Raw genomic sequence first — 11,408 nt, forward strand, 5'->3', positions numbered from 1 at the left:
TGATATGTTTTGGCTATGTCCCTACCCAAATCTTATCTTGAATTATAGCTCCCATAATTCACATGTGTTGTGGGAGGGACCTGGTGGGAGAAAATTGAATCATGGGGGTAATTTCCCCCATACTTTTCTCATGGTATTGAATAAGTCTCACAAGATCTGATGGTTTTACAAGGGGAAACTCCTTTTGCTTGGCTTTCATCCTCTCTCATGTCTGCCACCATGTAAGATGTGCCTTTTGCATTCCACCATGATTGTGAGGCCTCCCCAGTCATGTGGAACTGTGAGTCTATTAAGCCTCTTTTTCTTTATAAATTACTCAGTCTTGGGTATGTCTTTATCAGCAGCAAGAAAACGGACTAACACAGTAAATTGGTACCAGTAGAGTGGGGCACTGTTGTCAGGGTACCTGAAAATGTGGAAGCGACTTTGGAACTGGGTAACAGGCAGAAGTTGGGACAGTTTAGAGGGCTCAGAAGAGACAGGAAAATGTGAGAAAGTTTGGAACTTCCTAGAGATCTGTTAAATGGCTTTGACCAAAATTCTGATAATGATATGGACAATGAAATCCAGGTTGAGGTGTTCTCAGATAGAGATGAGGAACTTGGGAACTGGAATAAAGCTGGCTCTTACTATATTTTAGCAAAGAGACTGGCAGAATTTTGCCCCTGCCCTAGAGATTTGTGGAACTTTGAACTTGAGAGAGATGGTTTAGGATATCTGGCGGAAGAAATTTCTAAGCAGCAAAGCATTCAAGATGTGACTTGGGTGCTGTTAAAAGCATTCAGTTTTAAAAGGGAAATGGAACATAAAAGTTTGGATAATTTGCAGCCTGATGCAATAGAAAAGAAAAATGCATTTTCTGAGGAGAAATTCAAGCTGGCTGCAGAAATTTGCATAAGTAATGAGGAGCCAAATCACCAAGATGATAGGGAAAATGTCTCCAGGGCATGTCAAAGACCTTTGTGGCAGCCCCCTCCCATCATAGGCCTGTAGGCCTAGACGGAAAAAATGGTTTCGTGGGCTGGGCCCAGGGGCCCCCTGCTGTGTGACTTGGCACCCTACATCCCAGCTGCTCTAGCCATGGCTAAAAGGGGCCAAAGTACAGCTCAGGGTGTTGCTTCAGAGAGTGCAAACCCTAAGCCTTGGCAGCTTCCATGTGGTGTTGTGCCTGCGGGTGCACAGAAGTGAAGAACTGAGGATTGGGAACCTCCACCTAGATTGCAGAGGATGTATGGAAATAACTGGATGTCCAGGCAGAAGTTTATTGCAGGGGTGGGGCCCTCACAGAGAACCTCTGCTAGGGCAGTGAAGAAGGGAAATGTGGGGTTGAAGCCCCCACACAGAGTCCCCAGTAGGGCACTGCCTAGTGCAGCTGTGAGAGGAGGGCCACCATCCTCCAGCCCCCAGAATGGTAGGTCCACTGACAGCTTGCACCATGTGCCTGGAAAAATTGCAGACACTCAATGCCAGCCCATGAAAGCAGCCAGGAGGGAGGGTGTACCCTGCAATGCCACAGGGGCGGAGCTGCCCAACACCATAGGAACCCACCTCTTGCATCAGCATGACCTGGATGTGAGACATGAGGTCAAAGGAGCTTCAAGATTTGGCTGCCCTGCGAGATTTTGGACTTTCATGGAACCTTTAGCCCCTTCACTTTGGCCCATTTCTGCCATTTGAAATGGGTATATTTATCCAATGCCTGTACCCCCATTGTATCTAGGAAGTAACTAACTTGCTTTTTGTTTTATAAGCTCATAGGCAGAAGAAACTTGCCTTGCCTTGGGTAAGACTTTGTGCTATGGACTTTTGAGTTAATGCCAAAATGAGTTAAGACTTTGGGGAACTGTTGGAAAGGCATGATTGGTTTTGAAATGTGAGGACGCGAGATTTGGAAGGGGCCAGTAGTGGAATAATATGTTTTGACTGTGTCCCCACCCAAATCTCATCTTGAATTGTAGTTCCCATTACTTCCCATGTGATGTGGGAGGGACCCAGTGGAAGATAATTGAATTGTGGAGGTGGTTCCCCCCATAGTTTTCACATGCTAGTGAATAAATCTCATGAGATCTAATGGTTTTATAAGGGGAAACCCCTTTCACTTGGCTTTCATTCTCTCTTTTGCTTGCCACCATATACAATGTGCCTTTTGCCTTCCACCATAATTGTGAGGCCTCTCCAGTCATGTGCAACTGTGAGTCCATTAAACCTCTTTTTCTTTATAAATTACTAATTCCTGGGTATGTCTTTATCAGCAATAAGAAAATGGACTAATACACATATAAACTTTGAATGATGGCCAAGCATAGCAGCTCATGCCTGTAATCTCAACACTTTGAAAGGACAAGATGGGAGGATCACTTGAGCCCAGGAGTTCAAGACCAGCCTGGGCAAAACAGCGAGACCTTGTTTCTGCAAAAAGTTTAAAAATTAGCCAGGCAACATTGTGGCAGGCCAGGTCTCCATAATGGCTGAACAGGTAGGCCTCCATAACAACTGTTTCCACACTGACTGAGTGCTGAAGTTAAGTGTTAAAAGCTGATAGAGTCAGTGCCCTATACAAAGGCTTGCATGTAACAATAGCCCACCAAGAGTTTTGCCTAGGCCTTTCCCGGGCCTTGAAGCATGACAAAATAGTGAAGGAATTCTTAACAGGAACCATTTAAGATTAAACAAGTTTTATTGTGGATCTTAAGGACCTCCCCAGACCTTCATAAGCAAGCTTTACTGGGGACTAAAAGAACTCTCCAAAACTCTGTGATTTAGCAGGACACAAGATAAGGGTAATCGCCCCAGCCCCTAGACCCATTTAGATGAAGTGAATTTACTAAGGCTCCAAAGGAAGGCCTTCAGGACTCAGATCTTAGTTAGATTAGAAGAAGTTAATCACTTACGTCTTTAGATGAACGCACACGTACACATAGACATATAGCTTAGAAGGTATATAAGCTCTGGAAAACTTTGTAATTTTGAATTGTTGTGGCAATATTTCCCAGACCTTCTCCCTGGACCCAGTTACAACAATAAACTCCCTTCTTTCCCAGTTCATCTGCATCTCATTACTGGGCTGCAAGAATAAGCAGCCCGACCCTCAGTTTGGTCTGGGAACAAGGTGAGGTGTGCCTGCCTATGGTCCCAGCTACTCAGGAGACTGAGGCAGGAGGATCCCTTGAGCCCAGGCATTTGAGGCTGCAGTGAGGTATGATTGTACCACTACACGCCAGCCTGGACAACATAGCAAGACCCCATTTCTAAATAAACAAATAAACCATTTTGAAAGACAAAAGTATGTAATGAGATTCTCAACCCGTAAAACTGATTTGATTTTCTAAACTTCAAATTCTGTTTTTTTCAAAGAATATCTAATGTATTACAATGAGCTGCTTTAAAAAACAAGATACAAAACCACATGCTTATTTTGCCTAATTCTCTTTCCAGTTCTTTTCCCAATGAATACATAATTATTTTTTATTTCTCCCTATTGCTACCAGGGACAGAGACTACTATTTCAAAAAGAAAATCTAATTGCAAAGCTGCTGCCTCTCTGTTTTGGGTTAACAGCACCTCTTTCCAAAGGCCTATTCACTCCTCTCCAACCTCCTCCCTTTCTACCAGTCCTTACCCATGGCTCAAATTTTCTTCTGCTGACAGCTCTCAGTGACAGCCCTCACGTTCAAGTTCAGCTGTCTCTCACCTTAGCCGGTGGGTGCTACAGGGTTCCCTCAGCACTATCAGCACGCAGGATCCTCTCCAGGTAAATGACCAGCCAGATCCTCTTAATTCTCAGTTGACAGGGTGTATAGACACCCCTGAAAACCTTTTCCAGGCTTTCTGTATATTCTTTCAATGCTTGTCTTTAGCTGAGAATGGAAATTCTCACATATGTGTGATAAGTAAAGGTGGGGCGGGCTGGGATGTTTTTGTGTTTGTCTTTGCACAGGCAAAGTTCAACAGCTTTGTAACTGTTTGTTTTAAGCTTAAAATGTCTGTGAGTTTGGCCCTCTGACAAGCAGAGGGTCAAGCACAGATGCTGCTGCTTAGGAATATATTAAAAATAAATGATGCCAAAGGGCAGGCTCCCGCTGACTCCATCTTTAGCTCTCCCTGCCAGGTATGTGTGGGCATAAATTAGCACAGGAACTGGCCTGAACAGGATGAGAAATCTTCAGAGACTGCCCTGAGCATAACCCAGAATCAGGACCTGAGAAATATTTCAAAATGGCCAAGTGGTTTTAGATAGGGCCATTTGCAAGAAGAGGCTGGAGACTCAGGGAGGAGTTACAATTTGAATCTGAAGGCAGATTCAAGGAGGTGGGGCCAAAGCCATACACCTTGAATATCACAATGGAGGTAAAGGAAGAGTGTGTCCGAAATACAGGAGATCCTTCAGGACATCTCTTAGTATTCCCATGCCCTGTGATTAAAGTCAATGGAAAATCACAACAACCCAATTCAGGCAGGACTACTAATGACCGAGACCCTTTAGGAATGAAGGTTCCGGTCACCTCACCAGGCAACAATCCATGACCAGCTCAGGTGCTTGCTGAGGGCAAAGGGAATATGGAATGAGTAGTGAAATAAGACAGTTATCAATACCAGCTACAACTACATGACCAGTTATAAAAACAAGAACTATAATTGTCACGAGTGTGTATTCCTTATTTTGTTATGAATATGTTAGTGTGTGTATAGCACCTTTGTTTTCTTCCCTTTCGTATTCCTTTATCGTGTTACATAAGATGCCTTACTTGATCTCATAGAATTTAATATTGCTAACTTTACATCATAGTGTTTAAGTTACAGGATCTCAAGAAGAGTAAATATCACCTGTGAACCCCCCAAATGAGATAAGTCTTAGTCAATTTAGGAAGTTTATTTTACCAAAGTTAAGGACACATGCTTGTGACACAGCCTCGGGAAATCCTGAGGACATGTGCCCAAGGTGGTCAGAGCACAGCTTGGTTTTGTACATTCTAGGGAGACAAGAGACATCAATCAACGTATGTAAGATGAACATTGGTTCTGTCCGGAAAGGTGCAATAACTTGAAGCAGGGAGGGGGCTTCCAGGTCATAGGTAGATGAGAGACAAATGGTTGCATTCTTTTGAGTTTCTGGTTAGCTTCTCCAAACGGGGCAATCAGAATATGCATTTATCTCAGTGAGCAGAGGGGTGACTTTGAATAGAATGGGAAGCAGGTTTGCCTTAAGCAGTTCCCAGCTTGACTTTTCCCTTTAGCTTAGTGATTTTGGGGCCCCAAGATTGATTTTCCCTTCACACACCTAAGGACTTTGTACCCTCTTCTGGGAAGAGGATTAGCGCAGTAGGGTGCAGTTGTAGGAAGGATAGTTGTGTCATGTTAGACAGAACTACAATCTTGTTATTGTCTTTTTTTGAAGGTTAAGTATGATTTAAGGAGATATGTGTGGGTCCCAAATTGACAAGGAGCGGACTGGTGATGGTTAATTTTATGTGTCAACTTGGCAGGAGTGGAAATTGTAAAATTTTTTCTGTAAAGGTTTTATTATGCTGAGGAGGGGCTCAGTTCTTGGCAGCTGCTTTCCTCATGGTGGCCCAGTACCCAGATATGTGGTCAAACTGATAGTGATGGGATGCAGTCAAATGCATAGTCAGGTTGGGGTGGATCCCTGGGGTTTCTCCCCACCTTCACGCCAAAAACAGAGCTGAAAGACTGGACTGCTGGTCCCAGATGAAACCCGTGACTCAGACTTAGAACTTCTATTCCTGTTTTCCCACCCTTTCCTGACTGATTCTTCTGAATAATGTCTTTTAACCAACTGAGTGTTGCCTTTTCCAATTGAATGTTGCCTTTTCCAATACTACCTATTGGCCTGCCCCACCCCTATTCTGAGCCCATAAAAAGCCCCAGACCCAGCCACTTGGGGAGGTGAGAACCACCCGACTGTGGGGCTGGGGAACCGCCCCCCATGTCCCCTCTCTGCTGATAGCTGTTCCGCCACTCAATAAAATACTTCTCCACCCCCTCACCCTTCAATGGCCAGCGTATCCTCCTTCTTCTGGGGTGTAGTACAAGAGCTCGGGAACCATCGAATGTAGGTACGAGCTATAACACAGGCAAGCTGGGGCATGCCAGCCTGGCTGAGTAGGGCCCGGGCAGGGCATCACCAGCTGGGGGTTCCCAGCTTGCAAAGTGACCAAGAAGAAAAATCCTACATGCAAACATTATTCTGGATGTTTTTGTGAAGGTGTTTTTTGAGTGAGATTTGACTGATAGAATTTGAGTAAAGCAGTTACCTCTATAATGTTTAATCAGCTAAAGGGCTTAATGGAAAAAGACTGACTTCCCCAGGAAAGGAAGAAATTCTGCAAGCAGACTGCCTTCAGATTCAGACTGTAACTCCTCCCTGAGTCTCCAGCCTCTTCGCCTACCCTACAGATTTTGGACTTACCATGCTGTTACAGGAAAGGGGTCCCAATGCAGGCCCCAGGAGCAGGTTCTTGGATATGCAAGAAAGAATTCAAGGCAAGTCCATAGAGTAAAGTGAAAGCAAGTTCATTAGGAAAGTAAATGATTGTTTTAAATGGCTATTCCATAGGCAGAGCAGCTCTGAGGGCTGCTGGTTGTGCCCCCCTTTTTTTTGGCTATTTCTTGATGATATGCTAAACAAGGGGTGGACTATTCATGCCTCCCCTTTTTAGACCATATAGGGTAACTTCCTGATGTTGCCATGACATTTGTAAACTGTCATGGTGCTTGTGGGCATGTAGCAGTGAGGACCACCAGAGGTCACTCTCATGGCCATCTTGGTTTTGGTGGGATCTAGCCGGCTTCTTTACTGCAACCTGTTTTATCAGCAAGGTCTTTATGACGTGTATCTTGTGACCTCCTATCTCATCCTGTGACTTAGAATGCCTAACTATCTGGGAATGCAGCCCAGTAGGTCTCAGCCTTATTTTACCAAGCCCCTATTCAAGATGGCGTTGCTCTGGTTCAGATGCCTCTGACAAGGCCTCTACAGTCACATGAGCCAATTCCTTAAACTCTCTCTTTCTGTCTTTCTCTACACACACACACACACACACACACACACACACCCCACTGTATATAGATTGGTTCTGTTTCTCTGGGGAACCCTGACTGATATACTCACTCAGCGTGGTCTGCTTCCTGGACAGGACTCTGATACAGCATTGAAATAGATTCCTCTGCTGTGGAATTGGTCTATCCAGGACCTGCAGCATACGTCAGAGGTAGGGGCCTGGTCTCAGGCCAAACAGGACATGTGAGACTTGCTTTTCACCCCCTCCACCCCCTGAGGTCTCTGCAGTCCCTGCTGTCCAGGTGCTCACAGCCCAAGGAAGGGAACAGGCACTCTGCAGCTTCCTCCCTTCCAGGACAGCTTCGGCCAGTGTGCCAAGTTAGGCATAGCCATGGAGCTCTGGGACGGGGAGGGAACTCTCCCTCCAGCTTGGGGAGGGTGACGTAAATTAGGCGTAGCCATGGAGCTCTCGACCGGGAGGGAGCTGCTCCTTCAGGCTGGGGCAGGAAGGAGGGTGAGCAGCAGGAGATAAGGATGTCCAGGGAAGCTCAGTCCACGTTCACTGGCCTCTGTTCAGAGGGCACTGGAGGTGCATTCACTTTACATAAAAGCATCTCAAAGACCAAAAAGCCTTCAAGACCTAAAGATGTGAGTCTCAAATGGTGGGGTTCCAGGTTCCTGAAAGAGATATTTTGAACAATGGGGCCTTCCCAAGCATCTCCCAGACCAGAACGTATTATTAATTGGCAAAAAGAGAAAAAGAAAATCTCAATGAAATAAAAAGGAGCATGAGTACTTTCGGTGCCATCGCTCCTTCTCTCACCATTGTCTACCAGCTCTGTCATTACCCATCTTCCTCAGAGATGTTTGCTTCAGCCTCTCCCATCCTTTCCCCTCCCTTCTCCCCTTTCAGTCACCCAGATGCCCTCCTGTTCACCACTTACATGCAGCTCCCTGGTCCATCCCTCTGCACCCAGCATTACAAGGAGGTCAGGGAGGAGCTAGCAAGGACCGGGTCGCCAGGGGGTTGCTGTCAGGACTACCCTCTCCAGCAGCTCCAGGTGGCAGCCTTGGGACCTGCCCAAAGGCAAACACTTGGAGAAGGCCCTGTCTCAGGAGGGTGATGCAGGCTGTGAACAGGGCATCAGCTGTGGCCTGAGCCAGTGGCCAAATTGGAAGGAGGAGCATGTAGAAATGAAGAAGCTGAAGAGAAGAGGCTGGGGAATGGCTGTGGGGGACCCTGGGGGGCTTATCTCCTCCAGGCAATGTGTCTTCAGGGGTGTCCCTCTGACTCACAGCAGATTCACTGAGTGATGGGTGTGCTCTTAAGGCAGCGTAGCCACCTAGCAACACATCTTTTTTAGGAAGCCCTGGCCAGCCAGGGTATCTCTAGGTTGTCCTGGTTTAGCATTGCCTCCTAGCTGGAGACTTCTTGAGGCAGACTAAAGGTTGCTGGAACCTCTCTTGCTTCTTCGCCCCTCCTACTTCCCCAGGTTCTGCTGCCAGCCTCCAGTGCAGGAGAAATTTAGCTTCCATGTCTCAACATCCTGCTTCCTCTATCCAAGCACTAGGTCAGGTCTAGGGAGGTGAAGGATGTAGGACTCAAGTTGGGGTCAATTAGGGAAAGCCAAGGAGAGCATGGGGCATGAGGAATGCACAACAGGGATATTGGGGAGAGCTGGAAACAAAAGACCACCAGATTGAGCAGGTGCAGTGTCTCATGCCTGTAATCCCAGCACTTTGGGAAGTTGAGGTGCGTGGATCATCTGAGGTAGGGAGTTCGAGACCAGCCTGGCCAACATGGAGAAACTCTGTCTCTACTAAAAATACAAAAATTAGCCGGGCGCAGTGGCACATACCCATAATCCCAGCTACTCGTGAGGCTGAGGCAGGAGAGTCTCTTGAATCCGGGAGGCAGAGGTTATGGTGAGCCGAGATCATGCCACTGTACTCAGCCTGGGCGACAAAGTGAGACTCTGTGTCAAAAAAAAAAAAAAAAGAAAGAAAGAAAGAAAGAAACAGGAAAAACAAGGAGATATGCCATTCCAAAAAAAAAAAAAAAAAAAGATGGATTTCCCCCCATATTTATCTAGAATTCAGTGCAGCTTGGGGGTGGGAGTGGCAGAGGGAAACGTGATCAATTGATTTTGATGGATAAATATGCAAAGTTAAGCAGGAAAACATTTTTAAATGCATCATAAGATAAAAAGTACTACAAAACTAAGCTAATTAGACAAGCATGTAAAAGCATTTATAAAATAAAACATTTTTTAATTAAAAAGACGATGTGATGCTGGTACATGTATAGAAAAAGCAGATTAATGAAACAAATAGGCAGTTCAGAAACATCCACAAATTAATGAAAATTTAATACACAAGTAGAGTGGCATTACCAATGAAAAAGATTGTGGAATGGTGTAGAAACAATTGTACGTTTATATACCATACACCTAATAAGTTCTACATGAATTACAGATCAAAAAATAAAAACTAAGACTATAAAAATACTATGAGAAAATATAAGAGACTATTTCTATAATCTTGAGGCTGGAAAGGATTTGCTAACTCTGACACAATATCCAGGAGGCATAAAGAAAAGGAAAAGATTAGACCACTCAAAACCCTAAACTTCTGTGCAGGAGCGCTGCCGTCCAAACCATTGCCAGGGAGAAAACATTTGGAACATTTAGAAAAGATAAGAGCCAAAAATTCACAAAATATGAAGTGTTTCTACATATGAATAAGAAAAAGAAACAATCTAATTGAAAAAATACACAAAGGATAGATAAATCACAAAAAAGAAAAGCATCACTAATAAACCTAAGGAGACACGCTGAATTATGATGAACCATAATTTTTTTTTTTTTTTTTTAAGACGGAGTCTTGCTCTGTCACCCAGGCTGAAGTACAGTGGCGCGATCTCGGCTCACTGCAAGCTCCGCCTCCTGGGTTCACGCCATTCTCCTGCCTCAGCCTCCCGAGTAGCTGGGACTACAGGCACCCACCACCTCGCCCGGCTAGTTTTTTGTATTTTTTTTAGTAGAGACGGGGTTTCACCGGGTTAGCCAGGATGGTCTCGATCTCCTGACCTCATGATCCGCCCGTCTCGGCCTCCCAAAGTGCTGGGATTACAGGCTTGAGCCACCGCGCCCGGCCGATGAACCATAATTTTTAAAATGCAAAATGAAAAACAAATTTTTTTGTCAATCAAGTTGGCGAAGATTAGAAATACTGGAGAGAAAATGAGGCACTGGCAGGAGTGAAAATCGCCGTTTTTTGTTCTGTAGAGATTTTGTTATGCAGAGCAAGGGGAGCTCAGTCCTTGGCAGCTGCTTTCCTCGCTGTGGCCAGGACGTCACTCAGCTCCTCTTACCTCCTCTGCTGTGGATGTGTGTCCCCACCCTTTTCTTGATGAATGTGAGGGCCCATTTGTCTTTGGAGACCTTGAGCAACTCCATGGCATGGCGCTCATTCAGGGCAAAGCCACACACCTCTCGGATCATGTCCTGCTGAACTTGGTGAGTGTGCCTGAGCTTGCTCACGTCGCTGATCCACCTGTGCCCTCACTGAGGCCCTCAGCCATGGGATAGTACAGGGCTGTGGCTGCTGCTCTCTGATGGCTGATGCATTGGAAGAGCGAAAACTGCAATATTTTTTGAAAATAATTTAGCGGCATGATACCCATTGACTCAGCAATTCCATTCTAGGACTCTAGCCTACAAAAATAGTAATATACTTCACGAAGATGTGCATACATAGGTATTCGGTGCAACAGAAAAAAATGGAAAATAACTTAATAATGGAATGTTTAAAGAAATGGTGGTCCATCTATACCAAAAATATCATCTGCCCATCAGGCTGCTCTTCTGGGATGGCCCTTCCTTGCGTCCTGGCCTTCTCCATCCCCCAACCCTCTGTACATGATTCTTGTTGGAACAACTCTACCTTCCTGGCCACAGCTGATTAATTCTAGTGTTCCCTTGATCCATGGCAGGCCAATCAGAGCCAATGAGAAAGACAGCCAATCTAAAGATGTAAAATATTAAGCTCACCAGGGAGCCTGAGCTCAGGATAGGACGCCTCTTAGAAGCCACATTTCCCTCCCTCCCCCATTCACTGAGGCACCAAAAAAAAAAAATATATATATATATATATCCATTAAGATTCTCCAAGGTAATCAGAGGTGCAAAAAAATTTGACATTTAGGGAATATGGTGGCCCCAGCTCTTACCTCCAGAGTTCCCCTCCCCTTAGGTATCCCCTGCATTGCTACTACCACCCCAAGCTGTCCTCAGGAGGGACTGCTGCCCCACTACCTTCCCACCCAGGCACAGGTGCAGACCTCATTTGAATGGGGTCTGGGAGGGCAGAGTTGTTCTGAAACCAGGCT

General features: G+C 45.5%; 1 pseudogene; it reads right to left on the minus strand.

Annotated features, from left to right (window-relative positions):
- Positions 1-10,333: 10,333 nt before the first annotated feature.
- On the minus strand, positions 10,334-10,694 carry LOC115899714 (annotated as a pseudogene).
- Between the last annotated feature and the right edge of the window lie 714 nt (positions 10,695-11,408).

This window comes from Rhinopithecus roxellana, chromosome 1 (genome assembly GCF_007565055.1).
Source record: "Rhinopithecus roxellana isolate Shanxi Qingling chromosome 1, ASM756505v1, whole genome shotgun sequence".
Classification (NCBI taxonomy): Eukaryota; Metazoa; Chordata; class Mammalia; order Primates; family Cercopithecidae; genus Rhinopithecus; species Rhinopithecus roxellana.